The 25,859-nt window shown below is 40.2% G+C and overlaps 1 protein-coding gene and 1 long non-coding RNA gene across 21 annotated transcripts in view; one reads left to right on the forward strand and one right to left on the reverse strand.

Moving 5' to 3' along the window:
• KIF6 (kinesin family member 6) overlaps nucleotides 1-25,859 on the forward strand; it is a 381,228-nt gene that overhangs the window by 294,596 nt on the left and 60,773 nt on the right. The gene's annotated exons all lie outside the window — the stretch shown is intronic.
• Nucleotides 1-25,859, reverse strand: part of LOC144317560 (uncharacterized) — a 36,393-nt gene that overhangs the window by 2,285 nt on the left and 8,249 nt on the right. Inside the window, exons 2-3 of the long non-coding RNA XR_013383555.1 lie at nucleotides 11,428-11,502; nucleotides 7,773-7,859 (exon numbers count right to left, since the gene is read on the reverse strand). This is a non-coding gene — a long non-coding RNA (uncharacterized LOC144317560). The remainder of the gene's footprint in view (nucleotides 1-7,772; nucleotides 7,860-11,427; nucleotides 11,503-25,859) is intronic.

Below are 25,859 nucleotides of genomic sequence, written 5' to 3' on the forward strand. Positions count from 1 at the left end.
ATGTAACTTCATAACTAGAGCTCTAACAGAACCAATTACAATCCTAATAAAAACAGTGATATAAGTAGAAGGAAATGTTACATTCCTCCTACATGGGGAGACACTATCTAAAACACCAGATTTCTTTTCCAATTTGAGGCTTCGTGAGAGAAGAGGGCATAAGGAAGAGCTGAGGCACTGAAGTGTGGAAACATGAAGGACATGCACAAAGATGAGAAGAGCCACATGATAAGAAAGAAGCCCTTTCTTCTATGAAAGAGCACTGACCACTCCCTACCCGGAGAAGGAATGCAGGGAGAAGGGAATGTGTACAGTCCTGTGCTGCTCTACGGCCGACTAGGCTCAGCTCCACAAGCTTTCTATGTGGTGACTTTTTCTTGGTGGTGCAACAACTTTAACTTGCTAGAGAAAAAAAATCCTTCATGAGCAAATGAGCCTGCTGCATGACACTGGTTTCTGCCCAAGGAATATAGTCTGAAGCGAGCTGACAGTATATGACTTAATGTCATACAGAGGGACCAACAAATTGTAATTCCATCTTTAAAGAGTTTCAAAAAGGAGAAAGTGGGACACCTGGATGGCTCAGTGATTGAGCATCTGCCTTTGACACAGGGTGTGATCCTGGGGTCCTGGATCAAGTCCCACATTGGGCTCCCTGCAGGGAGCCTGCTTCTCCCTCTGCCTGTGTCTCTGCCTCTCTCTGTGTGCCTCTCATGAATAAATAAATAAAATCTTTTTTTAAAAAAAAGGATAAAGTAATTTTCAGTTGTATTGCAAATACAGTTAATCACATGAAAAGATATTGTGTCCAAAAGGTAATGAAATGGTTAGAGATTCTAGGAATCTTTAAAAGCAGGATAGATAGACATCTTTCTGAGATGACTCAGGGAATGTAGAAACAAAAAAGGCAAAGCTGACTTCTTGAGGTCCCTTCTGTAACAATCTATAATGCTGAAACTCCAAGACATGCAGCAATATGAGTGACAGCCTATAACCAGCATGACTGATGTCTTCACAGAGTTGATTGAGTGCTCTGCTGTCATAGTTTAGAGATCAAACAAACAAAAATGATCTGAGCAAGCCAGAGGGCTGTAGAGTATATTAACTGACAAGAGGGAACACTAATAATCGTCATGTATAAAAAAGAAAGCCATGATCTGCTTGGAATGACAGCCAACGAAGATGGATGGCTGCTTTCCCGAAGTCCTACCTTAGCATACGAACCAGGGTCTGGGATCTGGCCTTGTCTGGGTGGATTCAGGAGAGCCATACCAATCAAACTCACTGTAGACTGGAGAAGCAAGTTTTAAATTTACCATGGAGGATGTTCCTTTATAGACTTAAACTACCTCCATATGGGGCATCTTCTCTTAGAAAACAAAGTTTTTTGTTGGAAGGCTGGCAAATAGCCCTAGACACAAAGAGAATCAAAACAAAGACAAGGGCTTTGAGATACAGGGTCTCACAGGGGTGGTGACGGCTCACAGGGTGAGCAAATGCCCCTAACAGCAATTAGAGTCAGTCTCCAGGCCAACCAGCCCCTTCTGTGCAAAAGAACCTGTTCTCCAGAAAACATAAACACCATTCATTAGGGTTTCTACTTACTGTAATTATTGCCCATTCCTGCCTCTCAAGGATGAAGCTCATATCACTCTGAATTGGGCTTTGGGTCACAGAAACAATCACTTTTAGTTTGGCTCTTTCAATTTTCAGAAATAGAAACCCAGTTGAGCTAGCTCAGGCTTAGGATGCAAGAATTTCATCAATATACAGTAGTAAGGTCTGAGACCCCTCCAAGCTGAAATGGAAACCAGAGCCAGGACCAGGGGGATGGCAGGAACCAGTGTAGCTCTGGAGCCCAGTGCACCTTCCCCACGCCTCCCTCAGAGCCTCCTGCCACCTCTATGCATGCTTGCTCCTGCAACCTGTTACTCCTGCTGACCGTAGGCCTTTGCCCCTGCCTTTATTCTGCCGCAGCTATACCTGAAAGCCTCCTTTAACACTCTATCCCCAAGGTTAATGAGCTAATCATTTGCTTATTTCTTCGCTCAGAGTTATGAGAGAGAGAACTTGAGTGACCCACTCTATTCTTTCTTGGCCTCGAGGACAGCACCTGCTGGCCAGCTTAAAACTGTGTTGAGGTCAGAAACCCACTCCTGGTCCAGCAGCCGGGGAGGAAAAGTGGTCTCATTTTTCAGAAAGAGGCCACCTCGACAGCAGGGGAGGTTTACCTTTTAAAAGAATAATGGGTATTGCTGGGGTAGCGATTGACATCCTGTATCCTCTTGGCTTTAGCTTACAGAGAGCTCTAATGATTTTTGTTCATTCAACTCTTATAAAGTTCTAGCAATTCTTTCATTTTCATGGTCTAAAGGAAGCAGCACACCATTTCGCCTGTGTTTTGCCAACAGTACTAGTGACTAATCTTTGTAAAGTGCATTATAATATATAGGGTTCTATTTTGTTATTTTTATATAGTCAAATCCATTGATCTTTTCTTTTATGACTTCCTTTATTGCTTTTGTGCTTAGAAAGGGTCATTGGAACAATAATAATGATGGGTTGTTCATTGCTGAGTATTTGTTTAAAGCTTTCTAAATTTTCTTTAGTTTTTTATTGTCTATTTTTCCCACTCAACTCATTTAGGCTTTATTGTGGAATATGGCATCAGTTGAGGCCCTGAGTAGAATCTTTTGCAAAGAACCAATCTTCCCAACACCTATTTGGTTTAATGAAATGCCTTAAAATAAAATTTCTTCCCCTCATACGAGAGTCATTTCAGACTTTCAGAAGGCAGCTGATGCATCTAATCTCATCAGAGCAGTGATGTACATCCTTGACATGATAATTTTCATACAAGTATTTCAAAAGTGACTTTGCCAGCAGATATGATTATCTGGATATCTGAGTAACCCTGCAGAAGAGTGCCAACTTTTATGTAAACCAGGAAGGTCACGGATGGGGAATGACAGGCGTGTATCTGTAAAAGGGTAATCTCTGCAGGCTGAGGGTCCTTTCCGCACTCTGTGAATAGGAGGCTTTTTTTAAACTTTTTATTTAAATTCGTGCTCGCTTCGGCAGCACATATACTAAACTTTTTATTTAAATTCAATTTAGTTACATTTAATGTATTGTTTCAAGGGTGAATTTAGTGATTCATCAGTTGCATATAATGCCCAGTGCTCATTACTTCAAGTGCCCTCCTTAATGCCCATCACCCCATTGCCCTTTCCCCCCCACCTCCCCTCCAGCAAACCCCAAATTGTTCCCTGAAGTTCAGTGTCTATAGGTCTATCTCCCTCTCTGTTTTCGTCTCATTTTCCTTTTCCTTTCCTTCCCCTATGTTCATCTGCTTTGTTTCTTAAACTCTACATATAAGTGAAATTATATGGTATTTGTCTTTCTCTGACTGCTTATTTTACTTAGCATAATACCCTCTGCTTCCATCCACATCATTGCATATGGCAAGATTTCATTCTTTTTGATGGCTGAATAATATTCCACTGTGTGTGCGGACACAAGTGCGTGTGTGTGTGTGTGTCTGCATATTGCATCTTATTTATCCATTCATCTATCAGTGGACATCTATCTAGGCTCTTTGAAGGAGGCTGTCTTCAAACCCAGAACCAGCTGGGTCACTGTACTGATTTGCCAGAGAAAGATTTGTTGTTTCACCTCTAAGGAGAGAAAGTGAATTTCATTATCTTATATCAATTAAACAAGAGGAATAATTAAACCTGGCTTAGAAGTAGGTAGGGTCTTTGTCAATTATGCTGTACAGAGAAGAGCTGAAACTAGCAGAGGATTTATTGTGTCTACTGCCAGCCACCCTGAAATCACTGATGAGCTCCCTGCCGAAAACCAGCAAGAGCTTTCAAAATCAGAGGGCACACAAGGGTGGGACTGTCCCTCCCCTACAGTGGTCATTCTGTTCAAGGTGGAGATAGCTTGGGTTTGCTGTTGGCTTCTTAGAGTAGCCCGACCCTGTGGACCAGCCCCACCCCCTAACACATAGTCTGCACCACAACTTACCCAAGCCAGACTAAAAATACGCATGTGCAGCTCCATGCCAAGATGTGCTAGTTAAAGCCCAGACCTGTAGAGGAGGGGATCAGATACCATTCAAAGACATTTATCCATCCTCAGAGACTCAGCACTCCCCTTCCAGCAGGTAGATGTCAGCTCTTGAACAAAATTTAAAAAGCAGAGATGCTCCCGAGCATGCTCAGGCTGCATCACCAGTCAAGCATATCCTGAACAAAAGCCCAGCCCCAGCAGTTTGTGTGGGGAAAATAGTAACAACAGGACTCTGGGCACCTGCCTGAGCAAACTGGAAGGGCAGCCACAGGCAGGGTGAGCCGGAGTGCCAATGGGATTCCCTGAAGTTTGGTATCCATGTTTGGACAGATTGGGGTTGCCTGAAAGGACTGGGAGTAAACAGAGCAGCTCAAGGCCAGCCATTGAGTGTCCAAGCACAGAATTTGGGCTACCAAGAATCAAAGAGGTGAAGTCCCCACCATGTTAATCATAAGAACTAACTTTGATAGACATACAAGTATTAACCTATTATTTAATAAAGATGAAGAAGCTGGAGCCAGGGAGGTTAAACATGCTAATTAATGCATTGCTTAGTCAGGGGTAGAGCCAGATCTGGAACCAGTTTCTGTTGGGCTCCAAGGTCAATGCCCTTGGATGGCAGGAAAATTCACAACTCAACTATGAACAAAGGTGTTAGGCTCCTGTTGTATCAGTACCCAGGAAGGGCACATGTTCTCTCTGAGTTCAAGTTGATGATAAAAAGAAGGAAAAGGAACCAGTGAAGGAAGCTTTTACCCCCTCTTTCCTTCCAGCAGTATAATAAAGGAAGGAGGCAGAGAGATTGGCACGAGGTAGAGAAGGGCTAAGCTAGCGAAGGAAGGGCAGGCCTACCTTCCTAGGCTGTCTCCCCTGATATGCAGTTAGAAAGTTGTAAATTCTTTGGAGATTTAGTTTCTGACTCTTTTTAATTGTACATGTGATTCATGGGTGCAGTTTCACTGTAGAATGTTCAAAAACTACATGAAGATACATATCAAAATCTGACAGCCCTCTTAATTTCTTCTCCACAATACCAACTATTCCCCCTCCCCAGAGAGGGGTAACCACTTCCAACAATTTGATGCGTGTTCTTCCATCCTCTTTTGTGCATTTTTAGATAGATGATATATATATATATATAGATAGATAGATAGATAGATGATAGATGATAGATAGATAGATAGATAGATGATAGATAGATAGATAGATAGATACTACATACACACACAAACACACACACACACACACACACACACACACACACACACAGCCAGTCAGCAGACACATATGAAGATACCCTGTTTTGTTGCATAAATAAGGCCATAATGTACATGTTACTCTGCACCTTGCTTTTCTCATATAACAGTGAGTGTGGGTCAACTACTCACCATTTTTGATGGGGCTACTTGTAAATATGAATAAACTATCATCTATTTAACTACTCCTTTGTAACAGCCATTTCACTTTTTTCCCAATTTCTTTCTGTCACAAGCAATGCATGCATTTTTGTGTACAAATGTGAGTGTTTCTTTGAGTTAGATGCTTCAAAGAAGAATTGGGGAAAACAACAGTGGATGTGTATTTTTAATTTTAATGAGGACTCCCAGTTGCCTTCCCAAAAGGGTTTCATTAGTTTGTATGCCCATCAATGTGTGACAGTACCCATTCCTCTGCCCCATTGCTTATCCATGATAATATCAGTCATTTTAGGTTTTGCCAGTTGGAGAGCAAAAAATGGTATTTTATTATTGTCTTAATTTGCATTTCCCTGACAGCTGGTGGAATTGAATGCTTTTTCATGTGTCTCATATCTTCTGCCCATTGGCTGGTTGAATTGCTCTTTTTGATTTGTAGGAACTCTTTGTGTCCTCTGGATATTGGGCCTTTGTCTATGGAGTCTGTAGCAGATGTTTTCTTCCAGTCTGCCACTTGTTTTAATTTTCTCTTAAGATTTTTGGAAGAACTCTAGGACAGTTGCTTTTCCTTAAGTTTTAAAAATTGCCTCAGATAAGACTGGTTTTTCCTCTCTTCTTTATTGGAAACTGTCTATAACTGGGAGTTATCCACCCTGCCTCACCATTGCACTGTCATCTGGCTATCTGTCACCCTGCCTCCCCATTGCACTGCCCCCAAAGAAGATAATCCAGGGTAACTCACCAAAACACATATGGGCCAAAACTGGATATGACCATTTCCGATCATTTGTCTTGTAGCCCCTGGACACTACATGAGGACATGACTTCTGCCTCCAGAATGTTAGACCTTTTACCAGACCACAAGTCTGGTGATTTTATTGCTGAAGACATAAGCTTTGTAATGAGGCGAACGAAGACTGATTTTATTAAATTATTCTTCATTGAAGTTATCTTTAACGATGCCTGAATATTTTAAAAATTTCATTGTATTTTGCAAAACAACTTATTAACATATGGTGAGATGATGGTGAAGTCCAGAAAACCTCCTAATAAATAATTAGAATGTAGGGTCCTTGGGTACTCCCTTATGTTGGAAGACAAAAGCACAGTTAAGGAGTGACTCCAGAGATGGGTAATGTACCAAGTCAACTTAATAGACAAAGGATATCAAAGACATATAGTTTATTTTTCACCTATAGCAATAACCTAAAGCAAGAGCAGGTCTATATTTGAAAGTTATGAAAAGATATACTCCTGCATAAGTAAATACCCAGTATCGTAAAAATGGACAAAATATGTCATGGGGATGAGGCATGAGTGTTTAGCTATACTTTACTCCCAGTGAGATAACTAGAACAAAACCTTTATTAGCTCCCATGACAGAGGCAGTGTCATATGCAAAAAGGGGTCTAACACCTGGGAGGCCATAAACCATCTCTATGGGGGGCAGAGCTGAATTAGAGAGGCATTTGGCCTAACAGGCACTAATCAGTGTGTGATGGGGACTCCCTAAGCAGGCAGTCCTCAACAAGACAGTAATGGCAATACCTTTCTGCTTTTGTCACTTAGGAGGGGGAGGATGGATTGCAACAGAGGAAGGAGTTCAGAGTCAGGGTTGAGTCAGACTGCTGCCAAAGCCACAAAGCTGTTCAAATGCCAAAGAACAATCCATGGGCGCTGATTCTAAACAAGAAATACACTGGGGGACTGTTTGGTGGTAAGGAAAATAGCAGGTTTGGCAATAGTCTGCCAATAGGAAGTTGGCCACCATTATATTAGAATTCCAGGTAATAAGTAGTAAAGATTGCATTATAAAGATTCATATCCCTAAACCACAGCTCCAGCCTATCTCTCTCCTCCTCACTCCCACTCATAAACCTCTGAGGCCTACAAAAATGCTCATGCCCCTTAATCTAACATTCATATTCTTTCTCCATGTTAACATAACTATATTAACATTCACTTACTTATATGGGGGATTGGGTTGCTTGTCTTGCAAAAAAAAATAATAAAAAAGATAAAAATAAACATGTACAATTTCTCTATATCCTGCTTTTCACTGCATCATGAATTTCATTTATATCAATTTCATATATGGCTATATCGTATTCCTTTTAATGACTGCATAATATTCTATGGAATGGTTGTAGTGTAATATATTCCATCATTTTCCAGCTGACAAGTATTTGCTTTATTTCCATTTTTCTGACACATCAAATATGCTGCAGTATGCACATGTATCTTTATATACTGGTGCTTCTACTTCTAAAGAAACTTTACCTGTAAAGGACCAGAGTGTAAATATTTTAGGCGTTGTGGGCTTCATAAGGTCTTTGTTGCATATTCTTCTTATTCTTTTTCAGAGTCCTATAAAAATTTAAAAAAACATTCTTAGTTCTCAGTCCAAAGCCATAGAAAACCAGACCACAGAACAGATTGGCCTGCCAGCCCCAGTTTGCCAGTCTTTGGAATAAGAGTCCAAGGAGTAAGATTTCTTCCTAAGTATATTATATTTTTTGCTGCTTTTGTGAATGGAATATTTTTTTCTATTTCCAGGGGTAGAAAAATCTATTTTAAAAAAATATTTTCCTATACCTAGTCATCTTACCACATTCTCTTTTTAATTTTAATGGGCTTTTTCTTGCTATAATTTCTTGGGTCTTCCTGAAATGCAGTCATGTTCATCACAAAAGAAAATTTGTTTTCCAATATTTACACTCAGTATTTTATTTTCTCATCTTACTGTATTCATTAGAGCCTCTGAATCGTTATTAGCTCATAACATTAATAGCCTCTCTGATCTTGTTCCTGAGTTAAATGAAAACGGCTTAAGATTACATAATTTTGAATGACAAAAGACATAATATGAACACAGTAAGGATTGTGTACATCACCCTATTCGGGCTGTTAAAGTTTCTGTAATGTGGATTTGAGACAAGATAGATCTATAGTGCTCCAGAGGCAGGAGAGGTAATGGAGAGATTCTGTGTTTGAGAATTGGTCTGGTGGGTGGGCCCAAAGATCATGTAAGCATAACTGTCTGAGGAGTGATAAAGAATTAAATGCAATATAAATAAAATTGGCTGGGGTGCCTGGGTGGTGGCTCAGTCAGTTAAGCATCTGCCTTTGGCTCAAGTCATGATCCCAGGGTCCTGAGGTTGAGCCTCACGTCAGGCTTTCTGCTCTGCTTCTCCCTCTCCCTCTGCCTGCGACTCCCTCTGCTTGTGGGAGTGCTCTCTCTCCCTCTCTTCGTCTCTGTCAAATAAATAAATAAAATCTATTAATTAATTAATTAAATTGGCTAATGAACTGGGTGAAGGAGGGAGATAGTGTCTGTCTGTCCATAGGATGAGATAGAGAAATGCAGCAAATGTTATAGATGAGACTTTTTAGACCCAACTGTACAACTGGCCAGTGAGATGGACATTTACCTATAATAAAAGTTAGTATTAGATTTCAGTTCCTAGGAAGGTAAGTAATCACACTCTATCTTGTCTTTCTCACTGGAAGCAACTGTAAACCATAGACACAATGCATGGAGCAGCTAGCTAAAAACTGGGAAAAATAAGTGATAGCAGGCAACTTAGGGAAGTAGACCAGAATTCAAAGTACCATCAAGTCACCACCCCCAGAAAATCTCTGGTGGCAGTGACAGCAGAAGCAGACAAACAGAAACCTAAAACTCTGATGGAGAGAGACTCCTTTGCTTAAACTATGGGAGCTGTGGTACCAAAACATGAGGAAACTCCCCAGTGCTTTGTCCTGTCTCCATCCTTCTACCACTTGGTCTCAAATGTAGACATAGTCATTAGAATTACATGGCGGAATTGAGGAGTCCACAAGTGGACCTCAAGGAGTCATAATGTTTTAGGTAGAGCCCAGAGAGGAAGAAGATCAAGACAGTGACTTCATAAAGTTGTTTACATACAGACCTTACTTTCAAGCTGAGCGTGCATGAATCCAGATAGCACACCAAAGGCTTTGACAATCCTGCTATGACGTAGGCCAACACCCAGGTCCTATACTGGCCCCTGAGCGGCACATACATGGGCCAAATCTGAATAGCATGGGAAAGCCTTCAAAAACAGAGCTGACACTGGAACCACAGCCCAAAGAAGACTATTGGAATTTATGACCTGACCCTAACAAGGCTGATTTTCTGCTAAAACAAAGAAACAACGACAACAAAAAACACCCAGTGATCTTCTTAGAATTTAAACAAGACCCTGAAAATGTTCGGGATGTGATTGAAAATTACCTGGCATAAGAAGAACCAAAAACTTTTAGCTCAAAAGAAAAAACACAATCAATCAATGGAGACCAACCCCCAACTGGATAGTGTTAGAATTAAAAGTCAAAGACATAAAGCAGCTTCTAAAACCGTGTTTCAGGAATTAAGGAAGACACTGCCCGCCCCCCCCCCACCCCCCGGAAACAAATGGAAAGACAAGAAGTCTCAATAAAAATACAGAAAATATAAAAAGAACCAAATGGAGACTTAATAAATGAAAAATAAAATAACCAATGGATGCAAGAAAAGAATGGAGAAGAGGGAGGATTTAGCAAACTTAAAGGAAGAACATAGAAATTATCTAATCTGAAAAACACAGAAAAATACTTTCAAAAAAAATGAACATATCAATTGATTGTGATGGGAGAGTGGAATCTGAGGGGCTACAGTCACATCTAGTCAGTGGTGAGCACTGAAGCCAACAGCAAGGTTTTGTGGATAGTGTGGGGTTTGAAGAAGCAAAGCAGGAAGTATAGGGGTTTAATATTGAGGGGAAAAGAGAAAAATCATTCAGCATTTTGAAGAGAAGGAAGAATCAAAGAAATAATTTGTTACAGAGAGATTTTTGCATGTGTAGCTTAAGTTTTCCCACACCACAGCAGCCTGAGACAAATTGACTCACATTTGGTTTTCACCCCTACTTTTTATTCTGGAATCCCCAGACCACTGAGAGTATTCCCCTCCATTAATTTTAAGAGTCCATAGAAAGCACTTCACATTTGTAAATGACCAAGGTCTCTCCTCCTACATAATGGCAGCCTGCTATCCTCTTCTCCTGCAGTGACCTCTTGGGTGCCATCTGCTGCCTGAGTCAAATGAGAATGCCCCTCCTCTATCTTCCGGAGTTAGTATCTACAAGGCCAGTATAAATGTTTCCATTGCTTCTCGAAACTGCTGTTTCTACTTCTGGTGTGACCTCTTGGTACTCTGAAAGGGCAGCTTCTGATGCCACTGCCACCACGTTGATATCCTAGGGCCCCAGAAATTTTAATGGTACCCCTGTTGTTTAACATTTGTAAATAAAAAACAGAAAAGATATCCTTGCCAAACTGAATATTCATACCATAATCTTAATCTTGTAAACATTTATTGAATGCAAAACATGAGACAATGTGCCAACTGCTGGGGATAAAAAGATGAATTGCAAATAAAATGCATTAGAAGACTATCCAAATTAAAAGAATTGAACTATGGTTAAAACAAACAGAATTAAATGTGATAAGAATAAATGTAAAGTTCTGCTTTTATTATTAAGAAGTCAAAGTCATAAAAAGTATCCAGATTGGAAAGGAAGTAGTAAAGCTATCTTTATTCATGGATAAAATGATCTTATATATAGAAAATTCTAAGGCATTCACTAAGAAAAAAAAAACTATTAGAACTAATAGAGTTCATCAAGGCTGCAGGGTACAAGATTATGTACAAAATTCAAATTGTATTTCTATACACTTTGCAAGGAACAGAGAAAAATTAAGAAACTAATTCATCAACCAGAATAAAATATTAGGAACAAATTTAACAAAAGAAGTATAAAACTTATATTCTCAAGACTATAAAATATTGTTGAAAGAAATTAAACATCTAAATAAATAGCCTGTGTTTATGAATCAGAAAACTTAATATTGTTAAGATGGTAATACCCACCAGATTGATCTTCAGAAGTAACACAATCTCTATCAGAATCCCAGCAGGCTTCTTTGTAGAAATGACAAGCTCATCCTAAAATTTGTATGGAAATGCAAGGGATGAAGTTAGCCAAAACAATCTTAAAAAGGAAAAACAAAGTTGGATATATATATATAAGAAATAGTGAAAGGAATTATAAGAGAAAGGAGGGGAACTGAGTGGGAAAAATTAGAAAGGGAGACAAAACATGAGAGACTTCTAACTCTGGAAAACGAACAAAGGGAAGTGGACAGGGGGTTGGGGTAACTGGGTGATGGGCACTGAGGAGGGCATTTGATGGGATGAGCACTGGGTGTTATACTACATGTTGGTAAATCTGAACTTCAGTAAAAACAAAACAAAACAAAAATAAGCACAGACAACAACAACAATAAAAACCAAAGTTGGAGGATTCACATTTCCCAATTTCAAACTTATTACACTAATCAAGACAATGTAGAACTGCTATAATGATAAGACATAAAGACCAATGGAATAGAATTGAAAGTCCAGAAATACACCTATGTATCTATGGTCAATTGATTCTCAACAATGATACTCGAACCATTAAATGAGGGAGGAGGGATAGTCATTTCAACAAATGGCACTGGGACAAGTGGATATTCACATTACAAAGAATGAAATTAGAACCCTACCTCACACCATATGGAAAAAATAGCTCATAATAGATCAAAGGTTAAAATTTTAAAATTCTGAAAAGAAAACATAGGGTTAAATCTCCATGATCTTGGATTTGGCAATGGTTTTGAGATATGACATGAAAAACATAAGCAGAAAAAGAGAAAATAGATAAATTGGACTTCACCAGCATTCAAAACTTTTGTGCTTGAAAGGATACCACCAAGAAAGTAAAAAGACAATGTACAGAATAGGAGAAAATATTTGCAAATGATATATCTGAGAAAGGTCTGGTATCCAGAATGTAAAAAAAATACTTTAACTCAACAATAAAAAGTCAAATAACCCAGCTAATAAATGGGCATTGGATTTGAATAAACATTTCTCCAGAGAAGATATATGAATGACCAATAAGTAGATGAAGATACTCAGCATCATTAGCGGTCAGGAAAAAGCAAATCAAAACTATAATGAGATGCCACATCATACTCCCTATGACCTCTTTTCTCCAAAAGTCAAGTGTTGGAGAGGATGTAGAGGAATTGGAACTCTGGTATGCTTCTGGTGAGAATGCAAAATTGAGTAGTCACTTTAGAAAACATTCTGGCAGTTCCTCAAAAAGGTAAACACAGAGTGACCACATGACCCAGAAATTCCATTCCCAGGTGTATACCCAAAGGAATTGAAAACATATGTTCACATAAAAACTTGTGCACAAATGTTCACGGCACCATTCTCTACAATAGCTGAAAGTGGAAACAACCCAAATGTCCATCAATTGATGAATATATAAACAAATTCTACTCTATCCATATAATGAAATATTATTCAAAAAGGCATAAATCACTGATATATGCTACAACATGAATGAGCCTGGAAAACATTATGCTTGGCGAAAGATGCCAGTCACAAAAGATCACATATGATTCTGTTGATATGACATGCCCAAAATAGGCAAAGCTATAAAGAAGGAAAGTAGATTAGTGATGGACTAGGTCCAGAGGGCTGGGGGACCATGAGGTATTAACTAAAGGGTGCAGTATTTCCTCTTGTCATGATGGACATGTTCTAAAATTAATTGTGGAGAGAGTTGCACAATTGTGACTATACCAAAATTCATTGGACTATACCCTTCAAATGGGTGAATTTTTTGCTATGTAAATTATATCTCAATAAAACTATTACCGAAAAAAAAAGAAAATGCAAAAGTAGGGAGAAGTATCAGGATTATCAGGAGAAGCAACTCCCTGTGTAGAAGGGCCAGGGAATCTCAATTGGCTGCCAGCTTTGAGTCAGCAGGATCATGTGATGGCTGTCAGCAAAGCCAATGTGATCCTGGGCAGGTGGAGAGACAGTATCCAAAACATGGCAGTAGTGACATTCTCACCCATTGGAGTGCCTTGGTTGGGTCACCTCTGACATGGCAGGTTCATTCTGGACCTTATTCTTGTTTTTTTCTTTTTTTCTTTTATTTAAATTCAGTTAATTAACATATAATGTATTATTGGTTTCAGAGGTAGGGGTCAGTGATTTATCAGTCTTATACCCAGACACCCAATTCTTTTTTTTTATTTTTTTTTTTATTTATGATAGTCATACAGAGAGAGAGAGAGAGGGGCAGAGACATAGGCAGAGGGAGAAGCAGGCTCCATGCACCGGGAGCCTGACGTGGGATTCGATCCCGGGTCTCCAGGATCGCGCCCTGGGCCAAAGGCAGGCGCCAAACCGCTGCGCCACCCAGGGATCCCCAGACACCCAATTCTTAAAGATTGTTAATGAACATGCCCCATGGAGCTAAGTGGGGAACCTGCCTTCCCATTTCTTATAGTGTGGAAGGCAGAAAGACTTAATAAAGCAATGATAAGAAAGGATGGTGATAATTACAGGGGAAGAAAGTCTAAAGAGAGTAGTTAAAAGAAAATTAAAAACAAAGAGAAACATACTGTCCTCAAATAAGTGGAGGAATAACAAATGAAAATGTTAAGACTTACCCTTTGCCAATTCAGTTCAAAAAAATGTGGTGCACCTACTACATAGAAGGCAGCCTTCTATAAAGTATATTCGGGGGAAAAATCCATAAACAAGGAGTTCTCTGATCAGAAAGCTTGAGAGATGCTAAATGGTCTACCCTCCCCTTTAAAGAGTAATAATGTGCATAGATTTACTCAAAGTCTCTCTGGGAAATCTCCTCATACAACTGTTTTTGTTTAATCCATCATTTTTCAGGCTTGTTTGGTCACTGCACTGCCCCAGCCCTTTTATACACATAAACCCTTTAACATACCAGAGATTCACTGCTCCTTGCAGTTGATAAGGTTTCTATGTCCCACTCAAAATGATAAAGCATTAATTCTAAGTATACTTTGAAAAGTGAAGTATTCATAATGTAACCCCTAAGCAATCACTTAAAAAACTATTCATAGAAGTATAATCAAAAATTGAATCAATAAATTAAGATAGAATTCTAAAAACACTCAAATTAAAAGAAGATAGGAAAGGAAAAAGAGAATGAAAAACAGAGAACAAACAAAACAAGAAAATGGTATACCTAAATTTAAACACACCAATAATTACATTAAATATAAACAGTGTAGACATACCAATTGAAAGGGAGAAAATGGCAAAGTATTTTAAAAGACATCCAACCATATGCTATTTACAAGAACCTACTTTAAATATAATAATAAGATAGATTAAAGTAAGGGATGGAAAAGTATATGCCATCCAAACACTAATCAAAAGAAATCTTGCATGGCTATACTAAATTCAGGTCAAATACAAAGCAAAGAAATTACTTAGAATTAATTACAAAGATAAAGAAGAACATGATATAGGCTAAAAAGGACAACTCTCCAAGAAGTCCTAGCAATTCTAAATGTGTATATATTAAAAACAGAACTTCAAAATACATGAAGCAAAAACTGTACAACTGAGAGTTGGACAAATTCACAGTTATGGTCGGAGATGTCAATACTCTTCTCTCAGTAATCAGTAGAACAAATAGACTTAAAATTAACAAGGATAGAGAATAACTGAACAGCTTGATAACCAACCAGATATAAATAACATTTATGGAACACAGTACCCCAAAATAGTACAATATACATTGTTTTCAGTTGTGCGTATAGTATTCACCAAAACAGACCACAGTCTAGGTTATAAAACAAACATTAACAAAATTAAAAGAAGTGAAATAATACTAACATGTGTCTTCTTACAGTAATGGAGTTAAACCAGAAATCAGTAACAGAAGATAATGGAAAACTTTTGAAAGCTTGGAAATTAAACGCTTCCCCCCAAAACCCTGTAAATCAAAAATAAATTCACAAGAGAAATTAGAAATATTTTCAACTGATGGAATATGAAAATAAAACACATAGATATTTGTGGGTTATAGTTGAAGCAGTACTTAGGAGAAAATTTATAGCATTAAACACATATATTGGCAAAAAAAATCTAAGTCAACAACCTTAGCTACCACTTTAAGAAACTAGAACAAAATAATTCAAAAGCAAGCAGAAGACAGGAAATAATAAAAATAAGAGCAACAATCAATGAAAAGAGAAAAACAAGAAAATCAATGAAACCAAAACTGGTTCTGTGAAAACATCAGTAACATTGATAAACATCTACCTAGATTGGCAAAGAAATAAACAGACACAAATAGCCAATAACAAGAAAGAAAGAGGGGTATCATTACATTATTGAAAGGTTAAGGGAATATCGCAAACAATCCATACAAATTTCACAATTGAGACAAAATGGACAAATTCTTTGAAAGCCACAAACTATCAAAACTCACACAAGGGAAGTTAGTTTACTAAATACTTCTGCATCTATTTTAAAAATTGAATTCATAGTTAAAGGTCTTCCAAAAGGAAATATTCTAGCCCAGATAGCTTCACTATAGAATTCCACCAAATATTTAAAAAAATAAATAATACCAATTCCACACAATCTTTTCCAGAAAATACAAGGAGTATTTCCCAACATGTTTTATGGGGACAGTATTATCTTAATACCGGATCAGACAAAAACATCACAAGGAAGCTATAGACTAATATCCCCTATAGATATATATTAAAAATACCAGCATATCAAATCCAGCAATACGTAAAAAAAAAATGCAGCCAAATGAGGTTTACCTCAGGAAGACAATTCTGATGTATTCAAAAATCAATCAGTATAAGCTACCATATTACCAAGCTAAGGAAGGAAAAACACATGATCATACCAATTGAAGCAGAAAAATATTTTATAAAATTTAACATTCATTCACAATAAAAAGTCTAGAAACTAGAAATAAAAGGGACTTTCCTCAACCTGATGAAAGGCAACCTTAAAAACTCATGGCTAACATCATACTTACTGGTGGATGACAACACTTTTCTCTCTAAAACTGGCAACAATTGAGATTGTTAACTCTTACCACTCCTATTTAACACAATATCAAAAGTTCTAGCCAGTGCAATTAAACAAGAAAAATATTAAGAAGGCATAAAATTTGAAAAGAAATAACAAAACTGTCCCTATTCACACATGACATATTTGTCTATTTAGATAATCCCAACTATCTATGAGACTTCTAAGAAGCAATAAAGGGGTTTATTTAGCAAGGTTGCGTGATACAAGGTCTATGTACAAAAGTTAATCATACTTTATATACTAATCATGAATAATTGACAACCAAAACTAAATATTTCTCATTTCATACTTTAAAATATATACTTACATAACACATATATTAGTTAATACATAACTTATAGAGGTTAAAAATTAAAGAAATAGATATAAAACTAGTAAAACATATGGAAGGAAAGCTACCAAACTCTAACAAAAGGAGTCAAAAAAAAACCTAAGTAAATGGAGACATGCTGTGTTCATAAATTAAAAGAGTCCATACAGAAAAAATGTCAATTCTCCTTAACTCATCTTTAGATTTAATACAATTCTAATCAAATCCCAGTAGGACTGTTGGTGGTTACAGAGAAGGTGATTCTAAAACTTACACGAAAAGGCTATGAAATTAGAATAGTCGGAGCAACTTTATAAAAATATAATGATGGAGACTCGCAACACCCAATTTTGAGACTTACTAGAAGCTACTGTAATCAAGACAACTTTGATATTAGCAAATAGATCGACATGCAGATCAATGGAACAGGTTAGAAAGTACAAAAACTGACCCACACGTTGAAGGCCACTGATTTTCAATAAAGGTGCCAGTGCAAGAGGGAAGAATCATCTTTTTGACAACCAGTGTTAGTACAATCGGATATCCATAGGCAAAACAATAACCTATTCTCCTACCACATACAAAATTTAAGACAAAATAGAGATCTGAATGTAAAATGTAAAACAATGAAATTTTGGAAGAAAACATCAGACAAGCTTTCCATGACCAGGGTTCTTAGATATCATACCAAAAACATAGTTCACAAAAGAAAAAAAAAGGTAATTAGCTGCATTTATCATCATTAAAACTTTTGCTCCATGAAGGATGCTGTTGAGAGAATAAAAAGACAAGTGACAGACTGGTAGAAAATATTTTCAAATACCACATCTGATGAAGGACTTATATTCGGAATATAATAAATAATTAAAACTCCAAAAATTTAATACTTGGAAAACAAGTAAATTTTTAAAGATTTAATTATTTATTAGAGAGAGAGAGAGAATGGGAGTAAGGGCAGAAGGAGAGAGAGAATCTCCAGCAGATCCCCTGCTGAGCACAGAGCCTGACACTGGGCTTCATCTCACCGACCTGAGATAAAAGTCTGACACTTAACTGACTGAGGCACCCAGGTGCCCCACAGCTCACTTATTTTTAAAAAAGGAGTCATGGGGGCTCAAGTGTCCGGTGTACAGACGCTTCACTCAAGAGGATGTACAGATGTTGAATGAGCACATGCAAAGATGTTCCACATCATTGGCCATTAGAGAGATATAATTTAAAACAATGCTGAGATATCACTATACCCCCTATTAAAATAGCTTAATTTTTTTTTTCTAAACTGACAATACCAAATTCTAGCAAGGGTATGGAGCAACTAGAACCTATGTATTGCCGGTGAGGATACAAAATGCTACAGAAGCTTTGGAAAACAATTGGCAATTTCTTATAAAGTTAAACATAGACATATCATACAAACCAATATTTAGCCTAGAGAAGTAATAATTTATGTTATCATTTTTTAAAAAATTATTTATTTATTTATTCATGAGAGACACAGAGAGACAGAGACAGAGACACAGGCAGAAGGAGAAGCAGGCTCCATGCAGGGAGCCCGATGTGGAACTCGATTCCAGACCCCGGGATCACACCCTGAGCCAAAGGCAGGCGTCCCTATGTTATCATTTGTTAACCTCAGAAACATTGTGCCAAGTAAATGAAGCCAGTCTCATAAAGCTATACAGTCTCTGGGCAGGAACCAGGGGCTTTTGGGGGCAATAGAACTTGAGGGAATCCTGACTGCAATAGTGGTTATACAAATCCATGTATGTGTTAAATCTCATAGAGCTGCCCAGGAACACAAACGCACACACACACCCCCAAGTCAATTTTACTGTGTTAATTTAATATAAAAATAAAACTGTGAGTCAGCCAAAGAAAGAAGACAGGAAGCAATATTAAACAACGTACCTCAGCTATCATCTTGAAATGAATCTTAGGTAGAGAACAGAATTTTTTTTTCTAGAGGAAGGAGGTCTTAGGCAATTGTGGGTGAGTTGAGGTTCCAGGTGTGGTGAATTTTTCAGGCTGCTGAACACCAAGCCTTAACACAGTTTTTCCTGAGTTTGGGCCATTTGGCATTAGAAGGAAACAGTAGGAAATTGAGGCCTTCCTTCTATGATCGGGAATATCAGCGGAAACTCTGAGTCCTGTGATTGATTTATTTGACAATGATTGTGCATCTATTAAGTTTAAGGCCATGGGAGGAAGGGGCGGGGGAGGGAGGCAGGCATGCACATCCCAAGAGTCCCAGCCTCAGGGGACTTAGAAGCTGGTTGAGAAGTAGGACAAAGACTCCTAGGATTGAGCCCTGTGGATATTGTGTAGAGCCCCCTAATATATCACACAGTGAGGGCTTCTCCGCTTGGCTTTGCTGGTGTCACCACAAATAAGTGTCCTGTCAAAGATTTGAAGACATCTTATCAGAGATAATCATCAATAATACAATTCCCCCTACTATGCTCAACCCAGCAAATTGTGTGGGTTTCTTAAACAAGCCTCAGGAGATTTTTTTGATCTCTGTCCCACTTAAACCACAGTCGCTTATTTTTTAGTCTCTATCCACAGAGCAGTATTTCATCAGGTCACCTCCACCACCACCAACATACCCACACCCACAGCCAGGGATGTCTTTCCCAGACTTCTTAAATGGCTGCCAGTTTCTACCAGGCATAGCAGGGAGTGGAGTAAAACAGGCCCAAGGATCCAGGCCGAGGAGGATGCATTGTTTGCATTGTCCTGAGTCCTTGAAATGGCTTAAGTCCCTCACACCCCCAGATGGTGTCCACCTCTGCCAGGGTTGGTCAAAGTGACATCCACCGTCATAGCAGCACGTCGCTGCCTTCCTTCCACTGCACCGAGCGAAAACTGATCCGTCAGCAAAAGCATTAAGGAGCTCCTGTTGTCAGAGCTTCATTTCCAAGGTGTCACCCCAAAAGGGAAACAGAGATAGTAAGAGAGATAGTAGCTTCCCCTGGCATGCAGAATGGGAGCCAAGGGACTGGGCAATCCGGTTTCTATTAAAATATGGTCAGTAGAAAACTAGTGACTGCTACAGGCGTTCCTAACTGCTAGGTCAGAAAAGAAACTTGGTCCCCAAAATACTAGCCAGGCCTATAAGAAATCAGGTGATGGACTGGCTGGGATATGTCATTTCTTCTGCCTCTCTCTCTCTCTCTCTCTCTGTTGGCTTCGTTGCCAGGGAGTTAGCTCTGTTTGTAAGAGACCACGTTAACGGTAGGAGGTTCTGATCCTTCTCAGACAAGGAGGATGAAGAACGAGAAGTAAAAGCCAGAGCAGATGCTGTCGGAGCGTCACCCATATCCCCTTGTGTACCGTGTGTGGACGCTAGCATAGCCTCATCTGCTAGCACCTTCCAGTCTTCCTGAGAGCATTCCCTGGCCATTAGTGAGTTGCTGAGGTCCAGGTAGAAACTGTCAGTTCCACTAGGGCACGCTAGCGCCAGGGAATTAACACCTTCCCCAGCCTGCCCCTCGCCCACACAGGAGGCCTCAAACCATGTCTTTTGGAAGTTGGTACATATACACCCCACCTCCCTCACCACCAGGAGGGACAACTTGGAGGCGTGGGTCCTACAGAGGTGCCCAGTGTGATTGAACAGCTGGCAGCTGGACTGCTATTGCTCCCTTGGCATCTCACTTCCCCTCATTCTCATCAGTTTGTCCAGGGCTCACTTCCCGAATAAGCTATTTGTCCTGGGGCCTGCTCCTGGAAGACACCACATTAAGATGGGGGGTCCTCACAACTCAAATGGTCGAAGGAAGACAGAGAAAACTGAGCAAGCTATGTGGGCTGGATTGGAGAGCACTGAAGTGCATTGGGAAACTGCAGGAAGGCCTCGGGCCCCCTTGAGAACTTCCTAGAAGCCCCTGTCAGGATTGATAATGTCACACTGTCAGGAATTACGGGTGCCCCGCTTGCCATCCAGATGCTCAGCCATCACTTTCTTGCTGAACATGCAAGATCTTAATGCGCCCGTCATTCATCTGTCATACTGACATAGTTGGTGAGTTGCTGAGATCCAGGTAGAAACCGTCAATCCCACTAAACGCCCCCTCATTGTTAAAATAACAACCCCCAGAGGATCGCTCACATTAGTCCACTAACGCGTCATCCTGTGGAAAACCAGATTTCTGTGATTCTGTGGTACACAAAATTATGACCTCAAGCATATTGTCTGCAGCAGGCAAGATCCTAAGGCCCAGAGCAAAGTTCTCACCAAAAACTGCATGTCACACACATTCACTCTTCATTGACACCCTGGACTCTGAAGAGGAAAGGTTATAAATATTCATCACCATGAAGAAGGATTCAGATCTGTTTCCAATGACAGATCAGCATCAAAATCCTTTTATATGAACCTGAATGGATTCACAAGCTTCTCCCCCACAGCCCTGCTCCCCCTGCTTGCCACACACTCACACAAGTCCTCCAAAGCAAGAGCTATTTCAAGCAGAGGCCTTTCAGGATAGGGAACAATCCTTGGATTCCTCTGTTAATTCCTTGGCCTCCTTGGGCCTCCCGATGCTGACCAAATGTGGATCAGGTGTGTTTGTCTTGGACACCACGACGCCTGGCCAGCGTGGCCAGCACAAAACCGTCTGCAAAATATTAGCTTTTGATATTTTTAAGAAGGGTAAAAAAGAACAAATTTAACCAGATCTCATTTCTTCAGCAGTTCTGGAGTTCGGATTGGCACCAGCTAGGAATAGAATCATCCAGGCCATATTTGAAAGACGCTGTCCTATTCCAGTCACATGATCTTCTAACCTCTCACCTGCCTGCATAAGCCCTCCGTTCTCATTCCTGGAGGGGACAGCATCAGAGGAAGCTCCTCCCAGGGAGTCTCGTGTACCCCTGGCCTCACCAGCCAGTGACAGCCAAACAGGGCTGTCACCTTTTTATTCCCAAATGATTATGGCTGAAGTCCCTACTGACTTTCTTGTTAAAAATTAGTCCACTCATCTCAAAACAAGTCCCCAGACTGATTCTGAGAGGATCTCCAAGAACGACATCTTGAATGCTCTGTGGTACAGGCCCAGGAACCCTCATCTTCCCTGGCCTCCTCATCTCTCTGCTCACTGCAGGGGCCTGCTGTCCTCTGATGGCGACATTGCTGCGAGCCACTGCTCCAGCCCCAGGGATTCTGCTTCCCTGGCTACCACATTTGGCTAGGCCAGGAAGACTTTTATAAGACCTTACCAAAGGCTCAGGCTCATGGAGAGTAGCTAACAGGAGCTAACAGCTACTTCTGGAAGTGAGGCTCTTGGAGGGCCATCATCACCAAGTGGCCAGGCCTCCTGAGTAGCAGCCTGCTTTGGCTGCTAGGCCAAACTGCCAGCAGGCCCAACTGCCTCTTTACATATTTGCTCTCTCTAGGTCATTGTCTGGACTCATAGCCCTGACAATAGTTCATGGTACTTTGTTTTCCCTGACACTGGGCTATTTGGTCCTTTTTTTTTTTTTTTTTAAGATTTTATTTACTTATTCAGGAGAGACACCGAGAAAGAGACAGAGACACAGGCAGAGGGAGAAGCAGGCTCCATGCAGGGAGCCTGATGCAGGATTCGATCCCAGGACCCTGGGATCATGACCTGAGCCAAAGGCAGACACTCCACCATTGAGCCACCCAGGTGCCCCTGGGCTATTTGGTCTTAAAGGACATAAGCAACTGGCTAGTCCAGGTGGGCTGCACCCAGTGACCAGCTCCTCACCATGCATTCCTTTCTCAGCGGGGATGTCATTGACCTGTTGAGATGGGCAGTTCTTTACCATCCAAGACCGGATGCCACTCACTAAATACCCAGTAGTGTCTTTCCCCTTTATTATGATCACCATTTGGTACCTAAATAAGAGATTCCACGTATGTGCAAGGTGAGGACTAGTGTAGGCCTGCGCATTTATCTCACCGTGGTCTGTCCTCTGCTTTCAAAGTGCAAGAGCAAGTGCTTGGACAAGAACACACATCCATGCCACCTGTTTTAGGGTCTCCAGAGACAAAGCCAATAGGGCTGTGTGTGTGTGTCTGTGTCTGTGTGTGTGGGGAGAGAGAAAGAGAGAGAGAGAGAGAAGAGACTGCTTTAAGGAGTTTACTCTTGTGATTGTGAGGCTGGCAAGTGCAAATCTGCAGGCTAAGTCTGCAGGCCAGAGTCCCAAGGAAGAGTTACTGTTCCAACTCAACTCCCAAGACATTCTGGAATTACTTCTTCCTCAGAGAACCTGGGTCTTTTTTTTTTCTTTTAAAGCTTTCAACTAATTGGATGAGGCCCATCCACATTATGGAGAGTAGTCTGCTTTATTCAAACTCTGCTGATAAAAATGTTAATCACATCTAAAAGCAACATCTACACTGGTGTCTGACCAAAGACCAAACATCTGGTCACCATACCTTAGCCACACTGACCCAGAAAATTAACAATCACATGATCTAAGCACAAACAGTACTTTTAAGGCATAGGGCAATCTACATGGAGATTTAGGGGGAAAAAAAATGTCTAGCTGTGTAGGCACATAGTTCTGCTAAAGAAACATACCTCCAGGGTGTATTTCTGAACACAGAACACCTAACTCTTTTCTGAAACCCCTGCATTTTGGTTATCTCATTTTTAGAGCTTCCCCAAGAACAGTGGAGCTTAGCCTTATATATACACGGACCTCAAATGGTCCATTAAATGATTAGATTATCTCAAGCAGAGCTGTTTGCCCTGAAGATGATATCTAGACTCTCCCGTAGGAGGCAGAAGCTGCTCCTATTGCTGAGCATTTTAACCTCCTCGAGTTCAAAGAATGGGAAGGTCTGCTGGCCTGGCCCCTGCCAGTCCCCTAGGGCAGCTAATGACCAACACACTCCACAAGCCGAACGAAAAAACAGCTTCTGCTGACAGAGTTCTCAACAATTGCTGGACCCTGGGATATACACTGTCCAGTCCTGTCTTCTATTTTTTTTTTTTATTTTTTTTTTTAAAGATTTATTTATTTATTCATGATAGACATAGAGAGAGAGAGAGGCAAGACACAGGAGGAGGGAGAAGCAGGCTCCATGCACCGGGAGCCTGACGTGGGATTCGATCCCGGGTCTCCAGGATCGCGCCCTGGGCCAAAGGCAGGTGCCAAACCGCTGCGCCACCCAGGGATCCCCAGTCCTGTCTTCTAATTTGTAGAGTTCAGTTGCCCATTTATCCCCAACCATGAGGGACCAGAACACCCCTGTGATAAGAAAAGCCATAATTAAGGATCTAGACTTTATGTAAAAAACAAGATTGAGTTTGCAAGAAAACTTATGAAATGCCCTACAAATATTTGTATATTCACCAAAACAAAACACAAGAACCGAGACACTCAAGAACATATCATAGCATGTAATTCATCTTCGGCTTGTCATAATGGCTCGTGTATATTTAACATCCACTTATTATTCCTTTAATACACTGACATACGTTTTTGCAGGATCTGTCTCCCCAGAAGTTTCAACATGAAGCTTGTAAGTTATTTTTGTCTTTGCATATTATGGCAATTCCTTCTCTGTGTCTGTTTTTCTTCTGAGTGTTCCCTGCCTGATTTTATCACTTGGAGTAGTGACTCCCCAGAGACACAGCACCGAAACCTGTGCCATCGATCCTGTTTCCACACGTTCCAACTCCCCAGTTCCCCTCCTCGCCCCTTCTAATGAATGAAGAAAGTAGTTCTTGGGCTGGGTGGACGTCCCCCTTCAACCTCCTCCATCTCTCCCAAAGCTTCACAGCAAAAACCTCCCTTGCAGTGTTGCTGTCTGCTTTCCTCCTTTCTCTGGTCCTAACTCCCTTGGTTTCCTTCTTCTCCACTTACCCCCAAAATGAACAGCTGGGATAGAAATCCCTACAGAAATACAGCCATGCATACTAGCATTTCATGTAGACAGAACTCAAGTTCAGGGAGGGGAAACTATAGTCTCCCTGAACCATGTCATTTCTGTAAAGCATCCTCTACAAAATGGTCGGCGAGTCTCTGCCTCTCTTTCTTCCTCTCTCCTCTCTGATAATATTGAGCCATAACAGAAATAGAAAAAGGAAGAGTTCTAGTGCTATTTTCTGGAAGAAAAACAAAATAGAAGGATGAGGGTAGGAATCATCCCAGGCTCTGAAAACAGGACTATTACCACCCGCATTTCAACCAAGCTTATTAAAAAGTCATTTACTTCCAATTACAGAAATCAATCATCTTTGACTATATAAGGGAATATGAAAGACCCGGTTCCTAATGAAAGTAAGTGAATTTGAGGGTGAGTAATGATCAGAAGGCAAAGGTTTAGTATGTGGGGGCCCCCTATTTGTAAAAAAAAAAAAAAAAAAAATTTCATGTTTTAATTCATCTAAAAACTAAATACACTGCCAAATCAAATACCTTAGTGCCTGGGGTTTACTTTATATCCCTGTAGACCTGACCTCTACATCCACAGTTAACGAGGGGCCTGTACAGACTAGCCTCCAGTGTGAGCTGAGGGCAACGGCGTTAACTAGACTATACCTGCCCCACTCACACTGGAGCAGAGGAGGCTTGAATGTGCCCAGGTACCTCTGGGAGCATCCCCTGGGCTACTTCTGGAGCTTCTGGTTGGAAGTCAGAGGCCATGCTGCGTGGACCCTCCCCTGGCCCCAGATAGCAGCCCTGGCAACCAGACCCATGTCTTCAAATGGAAAGAAGGATTGTGATCTGTAGCTACTCCTCCAGGGCAGGTCTTGAAAGCTGGTTATATTCTTCCCTTACTGAGATAAGAACTTCCAAGCATCTAAAGTAACATCTTTTGAATGGATGCCAACACAATCATGAGCCCTCAGCTCCCCGAGATGTTTAGTATTTAACAATTCGTGCTGGTTTCTGAGCTGAAAATTTTCCTTATGCTTACCTACTTGCACATAGATATATTTGAGCTTTTCATAAATGTGCTTATTTACTTAATTCTCTGAATATGTTTATGGAATATTATCACATGCTGGAATAGTGTTATCAATAAGCACCTTAGTTTAATTAAGTGTATACAATA

Source organism: Canis aureus, chromosome 7 (assembly GCF_053574225.1).
Source record: "Canis aureus isolate CA01 chromosome 7, VMU_Caureus_v.1.0, whole genome shotgun sequence".
Classification (NCBI taxonomy): Eukaryota; Metazoa; Chordata; class Mammalia; order Carnivora; family Canidae; genus Canis; species Canis aureus.